Source organism: Leptodactylus fuscus, chromosome 10, assembly GCF_031893055.1.
Source record: "Leptodactylus fuscus isolate aLepFus1 chromosome 10, aLepFus1.hap2, whole genome shotgun sequence".
NCBI lineage: Eukaryota > Metazoa > Chordata > Amphibia > Anura > Leptodactylidae > Leptodactylus > Leptodactylus fuscus.
In genome coordinates this window covers 79,209,223-79,220,318 of record NC_134274.1, presented here as the reverse complement: position 1 = coordinate 79,220,318, position 11,096 = coordinate 79,209,223, and the positions used below count along the sequence as shown (strand labels likewise).

The window sequence follows — 11,096 nt, the reverse complement described above, 5'->3', positions numbered from 1 at the left end:
GCCTTCACATCAACCGTAATAACAATAAGTCCACAGAAGTCACAATCCAATGATAGCTTTGGCTCCTTGGTCCTGTAACTAAATCCTGGCTCTCTGCAGAGCTGTGCACAGGCCGGCTAACACATACTAACTGCAAGCTACAACTATATACTAAGACTGTTACACCTATATCTGTGGGTGGGAAGGGCTGAGTCACAGATCCTTCCCCCCTCACCTATACCAAGGAGAGCAGACTCCCTGTCTACTATGGACAATGCACCGTCCAACATCTTCTTGGAGACACTGATCAGATTATCTCCACCCATTGTCCTCACTAGTTAGAGGTATTTGCATACAATGTGCTAACACACTAGACCCTAATCAGCCAACTACACATTGATGTATATAACAGGTTAGAGAATACATTCCACATGAAATATATATTACACATTGCCTATAGTATAGACTCTAACCATCCCGTGACATGTATATACATAAATATATATATATATATATATATATATATATATATATATATACACATACATATGAATAGCATGATACTGACCAGCTGAAAATTAAATGATAAATAAGTATGTATAAATGTATATGTAAATAAATATGGATAGATAACCGGTAATGGAATGATAGAACACATAGAATAAAATTAAAAAAAAATATATATATATATATATATATATATATATATATATATATATATATATATAAAAAATAATAATAATAATAATAATAATAAAAAAAAAAAAAAGGAGAGTGGGTGGATGTGGCAAGAGCGAGGAAGAGACTGAATGCACCTCAACGTGTGACATCTTCCAAAGTCTCATTAAGACCCTTGGGTACCAAACAGTCAAATTTATATATCCAAAAAATTTCCTTACGTCTAAGTGCCTCAAACCTATTTGGAAAATGGGGAGGGACAAAGTCTATGGGCATGACCCTGAAGCCCACAAACTGGCTGTTATGGTATCTGGCAGCATGCCTAGACACCCCATGCTTCAGATAGCCGTTAATCACATTTGAGTGATGTTTATTGAGTCTTATTCTCAGTGGCATGATGGTACGGCCAATATATTGCCGGCCACAGGGGCACTCTAACAAATACACTATATAGGAGGAAGAGCAATCTAAATGGTTGGTAAGTTGGAAAGATTCCCCAGTGTAATTGCTCATGACTAAGTCCACTGCGTGATTTATGCTAGTACAGCATTTACATTGCTTCCTCCCACACCGAAAACTTCCATTGGATATTGTCGGATTCAGCACATTGGACGATGTCTCTTGGTTAGCACTCTTTAGTCTACTTGGTGCTATTAGACTCTTTAGTGTTCTGGCCCTCCTAAATGTAAAACCTGGTCTTGTTGGTAGTAGCTTTTGTAAATGAGGATCATTTAAAAGGATGGGCCAATATTTTTGTATTATGGACCGAATGTCTTGATGGGACCCATTGTAGGTTGTTAGAAAATTATGCTTGAAGTCGACCTTAGTGTCCCTTTGACCGGGCTGTAAACAATCCTGTTGTGATAAAGCTGCTGCTTTCATCTGAGCTGCTGTTACAACAGCTTTAGGATAGTGCTTCTCCTGAAACCTTTGGGTTAAGATGGCACTCTGTGCTTCGTATACAGATTTGGATGTACAGTTGCGTCTAATCCGTTTGTATTGCCCAAAGCCGCAAAAAATGCAACAACAAACGCTACTCTAAAAAGACTTGTCTCAAATTCATCCTTGCAAACTAGATACAAAACATCCCATAAATCTGCTAACAGCTTAAAAGTAATCGGTCTCCTATTATCTTCCTTAACTGACTTCCTTTTCTATCCTTTTATAAGCTGTTTCACTGGAAAGAAACGTAACAGTGATGGCTTGCTATTTAGCTTTAGAAAGACAGAAATTGCCGCTACTATCTTGGACACTGTAGGAACCGCTTTACCCTTAACAAACAACCTATTTACAAACAATAATGCAGAGCTAACACAAACATCAAAACAATCAATATTACTATTGTTACACAAATGTAACCAATCCCTCCATGCTGCCGTATAACCTGCCCATGTACGAGGGGTTACTGAATTCTTTATATTAGTGACTATTGTTCCCAAATCAACTCCCATAGATGCGGTGAGCAGGGGATTCCCTTCTCTTCTGCGTCTGGAGCCAAATGCCGGAAAACATCCCACTGGCAACGAGAGATTGCATCAGCCATTAGATTGGTCTTCCCTTCTAAATATTTAGCTTTCAACCAAATGTTTAACTTCAGACAACATAAGACCAAATGTCTCAACAACCTTGAAGTAAGAATGCACTTAGATGATAATGTACTGATAGCGAACCAAACTCCTTTATTATCAGCGTGTAACAAAATCCTTTTGTTCCTAAATGCAGATCCCCAAACAACAATAGCAACTACTACCGGGAATAGTTCTAAAACAACTATATTCCTAGTTACTTTATTCAAAATCCAAGATGGAGGCCAGCGCTCCGCTGACCATTGATTATCATAAAAAGCTCCATAACCCACACTGCCAGCTGCATCAGTGAGCAAATTGAGGGCATCCGATTCAATAAAATCATCCTGAACACAGGTCCTACAATTAAACTGACCAATAAACTCTAATCATAGTCCCAGACAGGCTCGGACTGGCCCGCCGGGTAACCGGGGAATCCCCCGGTGGGCCCCAAGCCCTGACTGAAAGGTTTGATTTTACCAATGCAGATGCATTGGTCGGGGCCCAATCGGGATGGCCAGGGGCCTCCAACTGGGCACCTGGCCAATGCATCTGCCTCCACACACAGGGGCGCCCATTAGCTGATGCTGAAGCTGTACACATCGGAGGACAGCATGTGTATCTTCAGCATCAGCTAATGGCCTCTCCCTTCACTCACCTGCAGCTGCTATGCTGCTCTCCTGTGAGGTCTCCCCTGCTGCACGCACACACTTCCTCCCCCTCCCCCCTCCTCCTCACACGGAGTCCTCTTACATCGCAGCGTGTGGGGAGGACAGGGAGCCGTCTGCTGAGTTTACTACTGCTAGAATAGGTGAGTAAATTCTTTTGGTAAAATCTGTATGTTTAATGTATATATGTGTACATTTGTGTAAAGTATGTGACTTGTATACTGTGTGAGTACTGTATGTTTGTATACAGGTATGTGTGAGTATATACAGTATGCTATAATGTGTATGTATATATGTGTGTGTGTATATAGTATTCATACAAGTATATATATGACTTATATATGGTATATGAATGTATATAAATGCATATGTGCTATAGTATTGTATATGTGTGTGTATATATGGTATATGTAGAAGGCCTGGTTCACATCTGCGTTCGGTGATCTGCTTGGGGAGTCTGTATGGGAACCCCCTCCCCCTTCCCCCCGAACGGATTACCAAACGCATTAGCAAGTGGTGTGCAGTGAAAGTACGCGGACCCCATAGACTATAATGGGGTCCGTGTGCTTTCCATGCGGTGTCCGCACGAGTCATGTGGACAGGAAAGTAGATTGTGAAGTACTTTTCTGTCCGCATGTTCTATGCGGACACCGCACGGAAAGCACATGGACCCCATTATAGTCTATGTGTGCTTTCACTGCACACCGTCTGCTAATGCGTTCGGTAGTCTGTTTGGGAGGGTCCCCATGCGGACTCCCCGAATGCATTACTGAACGCAGTGCAATCCCATTCACACATTGCAGAAAAACACACACGGCGGACACACTGCAATTTCCAAAACTGTTGCGGTTTTGGAAATTGCAGCATGTCACTTATATCTACAGAAACACCTGCAGTTTCCCTACAGGTATAAGGCTAAGCTCACACGGGGTTTTTTGGTCAAGAACCTGAGGCGGAGGCCGCCTCAGGTTCTGGACCAAAATACGGGTAGCCGCGACTGAATGCCGGTGCACTGCACCATCATCCAGTCACGCACTCCGCTCCGGATTAGGCCCAATAAATGGGCCTAGATGGGAGGAGGGAGTCTCTTCAGGCTGAATCGTGAGGCGAAACGACCTGAAGAATGAGCACCTCGCTATTTTTTCCAGGAGCTGGAACAAACCGGCTCCCGGAAAAAAGAACTGACCGGCTCCCATTGATTTCAATGGGAGCCGTCTTTTTGGTCAGGATTTTGAGGCAGATACGGCCTCCTGACCAAAAATCCCAGCGTAAACTTACCCTAAAGGAAACAAATGATATCACGAGGGACCGGGAATTACAGAGGATCACCGCGCTCGACTGATTGCCAAATGGATAAACTTTATTTTCATTAAAAGCACACACTACGCGTTTCGGGCTGGGTGCCCTTTTTCAAGTGTAAAAGCTGTGTAACACAAAGATAGAAATACAAAACATACAAGTCGAATGCATCCAAGTACAATGCATACTCAATGATTCATCAGGCATGGGAGAGGCATAATCCAGTCCCAGCAGGATTGTAGGGGGAATGTGTATGAAAAATAATTCATAGTTCTTACCTTGCTTTCGTCTTAGCTGGATGCATGTCCAGCCGACAGAAGCAGGTACTATTTATCTCATTGGTGGCAGTGAATGTCCGCGCGCCCTTTTTCCGACGCGCATGTGCAGAGCGCAGCACGCGGGGGTGAATCCCGGCGTGCGGCGGGCAATAGTGTCACTTTTTTAAAATAGGCTTATCTTTTATATGGACTAATCCACCAGTCCTTGGACTAAAATGCAATATTATATATACTATTGGTTAAATGGAATTTGTACTTGGATGCATTCGACTTGTATGTTTTGTATTTCTATCTTTGTGTTACACAGCTTTTACACTTGAAAAAGGGCACCCAGCCCGAAACGCGTAGTGTGTGCTTTTAATGAAAATAAAGTTTATCCATTTGGCAATCAGTCGAGCGCGGTGATCCTCTGTAATTCTCGGTCCCTTGTGATATCATTTGACACCAAAGGTGGCACGGATCCTGCTGTTTCTTGACTCGGGGCGGAACCCCCCCATTTTGAAGTGGTTCAAAGCTATATACAATGGTTGGACATACAACCTCCTAAAGGTCAGAAGCTTTTTTCACTTTCCTGTTCATTTATCCATACGGTACTTCACCATATGCAGCTCGGTGCTGTTCTTTGTTTTTATCTTTAAACTAAAGGAAACAAAGTCCTCAGAGGAAGACGGAAAGCTGTCAGACCGGGTGCAGCGGCAGGGCCGCCGATAGGCCAGTACTACTGCTACTGGCGTCAGGGGCCCGGCCAAATTTAAAAATGCGGGGGGCCCGGGCCCCCTGGCGCCGGCAGCAGTCATTGTATATCCTGTTTGTTTCAACTCAGATCTGCGTCCAGAGGACGCAGATCTGAGTTGAACACATATGTGGCTGAAGCAAGGAGCTGACACAGGTCAGCTCCTTGCTTCGCCGCTGCCGCCTCTCTCGCTGACACATATGCGGCTGGCTCAGCCGCACATGTGTCAGCGAGAGAGGCGGCAGTGGCGAAGCGAGGAGCTGACACAGGTCAGCTCCTCGCTTCAGCCGCATATGTGTCAGCGTCAGCGAGAGAGGCGGCAGCGGCGAAGCGAGGAGCTGACACAGGTCAGCTCCTCGCTTCAGCTGCATATGTGTCAGCGTCAGCAAGAGAGGCGGCAGCGGCGAAGCGAGGAGGTGAGACAGGTCAGCTCGCTTCAGCCGCTGAAGCGGGGAGCTGACCTGTGTCAGCTCCTCACTTCGCCGCTGCCGCCGGCTACCCGGCAGTGTAGACGCGATGTGATGACGTCACATCGCGTCTACAACTGTGCGCCAGTAAGAGAGAGAGGCGCGCAGAGAGCAGCGGGGGAACGAGGAAAAGGTAAGTGTAACGTGGATTATGTGAAACGTGAAACTGGGGGCAGATGAAGGAGAGGATGGCATGACACTGGGGGCAGAGATGGAGGGACATGAATCTGGGGGCAGAGATGGAGAGGATGGCATGACACTGGGGGCAGAGATGGAGGGACATGAATCTGAGGGCAGAGATGGAGGGGACATGAATCTGGGGGCAGAGATGGAGGGGACATGAATCTGGGGGCAGAGATGGAGGGGACATGAATCTGGGGGCAGAGATGGAGAGGACGGCATGACACTGGGGGCAGAGATGGAGGGACATGAATCTGGAGGCAGAGATGGAGGGGACATGAATCTGTGGGCAGAAATGGAGGGGACATGGATCTGGGGCAGAGATGGAGGGGACATGAATCTGGGGGCAGAGATGGAGGGGACATGAATCTGGGGGCAGAGATGGAGAGGACGGCATGACACTGGGTGCAGAGATGGAGGGACATGAATCTGGAGGCAGAGATGGAGGGGACATGAATCTGGGGGCAGAGATGTGGGGACATGAATCTGTGGGCAGAAATGGAGGGGACATGGATCTGGGGGTAGAGATGGAGGGGACATGAATCTGGGGGCAGAGATGGAAGGGACATGAATCTGGGGGCAGAGATGGAGGGGACATGAATCTGGGGGCAGAGATGGAGGGGACATGAATCTGGGGGCAGAGATGGAGGGGACGGCATGACACTGGGGGCAGAGATGGAGGGACATGAATCTGGAGGCATTGATGGAGGGGACATGAATCTGGGGGCAGAGATGTGGGGACATGAATCTGAGGGCAGAGATGGAGGGACATGAATCTGTGGGCAGAAATGGAGGGGACATGAATCTGGGGGCAGAGATGGAGGGACATGAATCTGTGGGCAGAAATGGAGGGGACATGAATCTGGGGGCAGAGATGGAGGGGACATGAATCTGGGGGCAGAGATGGAGGGGACATGAATCTGGGGGCAGAAATGGAGGGGACATGGATCTGGGGGCAGAGATGGAGGGGACATGAATCTGGGGGCAGAGATGGAGGGACATGAATCTGTGGGCAGAAATGGAGGGGACATGAATCTGGGGGCAGAGATGGAGGGGACATGAATCTGGGGGCAGATGAAGGGTGTATATGAAGCTGGGGGAGAGACGGAGGGGGGACATATAATTTACGGGTGACTGCAGGAGGATTATACAGTGTGCGGGCACATGAAAAATTAATGAGTGGGTGGAGTCAACATAACTAAATTTCCAGCGGCGCGCAAAGCGCACATTTTATCCCTCTTTTGGTTCTTCAAAAGTTGTGAGGTATGGGTACAGGGGGCAATGGAAAGATGTTAGAGGGCGGGCGGGGGGGGGGGTATTGTTGGGACTTCGGGTGTGCGGCACTGCGGAGAGGGAACTGGGGCAATAATATATAATATATAAGTTTTTAACTGGAGAATAATAATGATGTAGGCCGCTATGTTACTAGCATAGCAGCCTGTTTGGGGGTGGGACTTTCACTTTAAAGGAGTATTCACGTTGCGTTTTTGGCCTCCCTTGACGGGATACGTTGGTAACCAGTCACAATCAGCTCCCCACTTATCCCTGCACGGAGAACTGCAGGCCCCCTTTTTTTTAATGGCCAGTTCTTCGTGCAGGGATAAGTTGACAGCTGATTCTGACTGGTTACCAACGTATCCCGTCAAGGGAGGCCAAAAACGCAATGTGAATAAGCCCTGAGGATTTATTAGGAGGCTCTTATCTGATGATGTTGGCTCTCTATAGGCGCTGTCACACGTAGCAGATTTTACCTGCAAATAGAATCTGATTAAGCCTTGTAATGCTGCTAAATAAAGGGAAATGTAATACATAATTAGTATGACGCAAAATAAGGTCGTTTTAAAATGGCGGGGGGGGGGGGGGGCAGACACTTAGGCTGTATGGGGTCCCAAAATTCCTGACTGCGGCCCTGTGCGGCGGTGAGTGTTTTATGCTCTCCGCTGCAAAACTGTTTTTTTAAAACCGAACACATTGTACTGCATGTCCGACTCTGTGTCCGATTTAAAAAAAAAAAAAGCTTTTTCGGCGGGGAGCATAAAACGCTCACCGGCGCTCATGGCCGGACATCTTTCAAATCCACTCAAATGAATAGGTATGAAAGAGTCCTGCAGGTTTCCGTCTCCTGCCTCTGTTTTGTGCAGGAAACGGAAACCTGCAGAACGGAGACCGGGCGCAGATGTGAACGAGCCCTAAGGCTGAGTTCACATGGAGTTATTTGGTCAGGAATCCACCTCAAAATCAGCCTCCAAAAAAGCCTCCCGCTAGAACTCTAACCCTCCCAATAGAACCAAATTCCTGACCAGAAAACTCTGTGTGAACTCAGCCTTATAGTATGATGCTCAGTATATTGAGATAATAAGGATGAGGCCCAACAGTGAGACGCAGCTAAAAAAACAGCTGTGCAAAAAAATAGCGGCGAATCTCAATGTATTTTTTCCACAGTGTTTTTTTCATTGAGCTTTTGATGCATTTTCCCTGCACTTCCACCCAATTGCGCAGCTGAAAGTAACCGCCATGTTTTTAGGAGCGCTCGCATTTTAGAGTTTGTGGCTGTTCCACATCTTTTTTTCCTGCAGTGTGCGGATGAGGGAAATCTGATTACATTTCATTCACTTTTCACATTTTTTTTTTCTGTAGTAGCCAAAGATGTTGTGTTTCTGCAATGTGGGGACAACCCCTTTAATATGCCGCACACAGTGTAACATCCCCCTTCTGCACAATATGTTACCCCATCACTGCTCCCACACAGTATAATGGCCCCATCACTGTATCCCATACATTATGGGGGACCAGTGAAGTGGCCATAAAATATTTGGCCCAGACAACCCCTTAAAACAGCTTGTCTATAAACTGGAGTGATCGCTATGGTGGCCACCAGGGAGGTGTAAAAATAATTTTTTTTTTTTTACAAAAAAGCTTTCTCCCCTGTCCTCAGCCCCCCGTTGTCCCTGCCTGTGTTTGGTCTCATGGCCTCATTTCTGGAAATCCTGCACCTAATTGGTCTCAGCGATCACATGAGGTGCAGGACTCCCAGAAAGTAGTGCCAGTACGAGACTGAATGGACACTAGCGGCGGACAACGGAGCGCCGGAGACAGGTGAGGATTCTTTTTTTTATTTATTTGTTTTTTATTTTACACCTCCCGCCCACCACATGAGTTGCTCCAATTCCTGGACAACCACTTTAAAGGATTTATCCATCTTTATAATATTGATGGTCTGTCCTTAGGATAGGCCATCAATATTACATCTGCAATGATACAAAAGCCAGGACCTCTGCAGATCAGCTCTTCCAGGACACTGCAGCTACAAGTAATGGTAACATTTCTAGGAGCCATGCTGGTCACTTGCCATACAGGCTGTAGCAGTAGGTATATGTACTGCACATGGTATAGTGCGTGAGTAGCATGGCTCCCAACATGTTATTACCTTTAACCGCCTTGTCTCGGTACCGCTGATCTGCAGGGTCCTGGCGGTGGACCCCTAGAAACAATTCCACTGGTGAGCCCTAGACATCCCAGTCCGACCCTGGTCCCAGATCATATTTTATGGGACGAGTCAATCTAATATGACTCCTAGGTGATTGTAAACCTCTGGTGGAGTAATAAAGACTTTTGCAAAATACCCATCGGCATAATTCTGGTCGCAAAATGTAACATACCAACTAATGATTGCATTTCCTTTAGAGTAGTCTTATCTTTGGACAACATATTAATCAAGCTAACCTTGATCTTCAATAATTTGTCTTCTGGCAACCGAAACTCCATTTTTTTGGTATCAATCACAATCCCTAAAAGCTCTAACTCCTGACAAGGAAAAACGGTCTTATCCATAGCCAAAGGTACATTAAAGAAATGGCAAACATCCATAAACATAAACAATAAATCCTTACAAATCAGGGAATCTGCATCACCAATGACTAGGAAATCATCAAGGTAATGGAGAATGCCACCTTGCTGTGCACAATCCTCCACCACCCAATGCAAAAAGCTTGAAAATAGCTCAAAATAAAGACACGACAGCGAAAAACCCATTGGCAGCATTTTATCATAAAAATAACCATCCAAATGCATCCCCAAGGAATTATAACCAGAGGGGTGAACCGGCAATAATCTGAACGCTGACTTAATGTCACCTTCGCCAGTAATGCCCCCTGGCCATAAAGCCTCAATAATAGTATAACATCCTCAAATGAACCGTACCTCACAGACGCCAGTGAACAATCTACTTCGTCATTTAAAGAGTTATTTGGTGGGAAGGATAAATGATGGATAAGCCTAAAACTACCCCCCCTCCTTCTTTGGTACTATTCCTAAAGGCGATACCCTAAAGCTATTATAAGGAGGACTGGAGAAGGGGCCAGCTATCCGACCAGCCTGAACTTCTTTCAACAATTTTTCTCTAACTATTTCTATAGAATCATCAACAGACCTTAGATTCTCAGAAACAACACAACCGAACCCCTTAAACTCTGGAACTTTAAAACCTTCAGAAAACCCTTCAAACAATCCCCTAGCTTTCTGCCTGTCTGGGTACCTGTCTAGCCAACTGCACATTCTTTCCACTATCACCGGCGTCCATACTTTTGGAAAGCATCTCTTTTGCACTTGGTTGCTGTTGGTTGGCTTGAGCCCTTTTAAAACACCGTGAGACCGGATGAGTGCCCGAACCAAAGGAGCACTCATGCCGGTAACGACAATTCTGCAACCACTTGCATGTAGGATCATTATATGCAAAGCAGAGCCCCTTTTTAAAAGGAGTCTGATTTGCATTAACCTGCTTGTTGGGTGCAGAACGCTGTGGGAGCATTAAATTAAGCCATAGTCCCACATCCTTTACACCCCAACGCAGATTTGGGTGCACTGCTAGTTTTTGCCGAAACATTTCATCGTACAAATCCCAAGCAATGCCTCCAAAGTTTTTGTATGCTTCTAACACTATATCTACATGTTGGAATAAACCACTACATTTATCTGGATACCGCTCCCCCAACACTGCTGCATAAATACAAAAGGCTTGCAGCCAATTGTTGAAAGAGCGGGGTACAGTACGTTTCCTATCATCATCTTTTTCATCCTTCTTGTCCCCCCGCAAAATAAATTCTTTTGCGGAGGACAACAAGGAAAGAATTTCTACAAATTCATTTTTCCATATTTTTTCTTTTAAAGCAATAGGTAAGTGAAACCCTAGTGGTGTCACTCCGCATGCAATGGCCTCCTTGGCACATGTCTCCGCCACCCCGCTACCCTTC

The 11,096-nt window shown here is 45.8% G+C and overlaps 2 pseudogenes; one reads left to right on the top strand and one right to left on the bottom strand.

Moving 5' to 3' along the window:
* Window positions 1–5,327: 5,327 nt before the first annotated feature.
* Window positions 5,328–5,440, bottom strand: LOC142183632 (small nucleolar RNA SNORA17; annotated as a pseudogene).
* LOC142183631 (small nucleolar RNA SNORA17) lies at window positions 5,382–5,496 on the top strand (annotated as a pseudogene).
* Window positions 5,497–11,096: the final 5,600 nt, after the last annotated feature.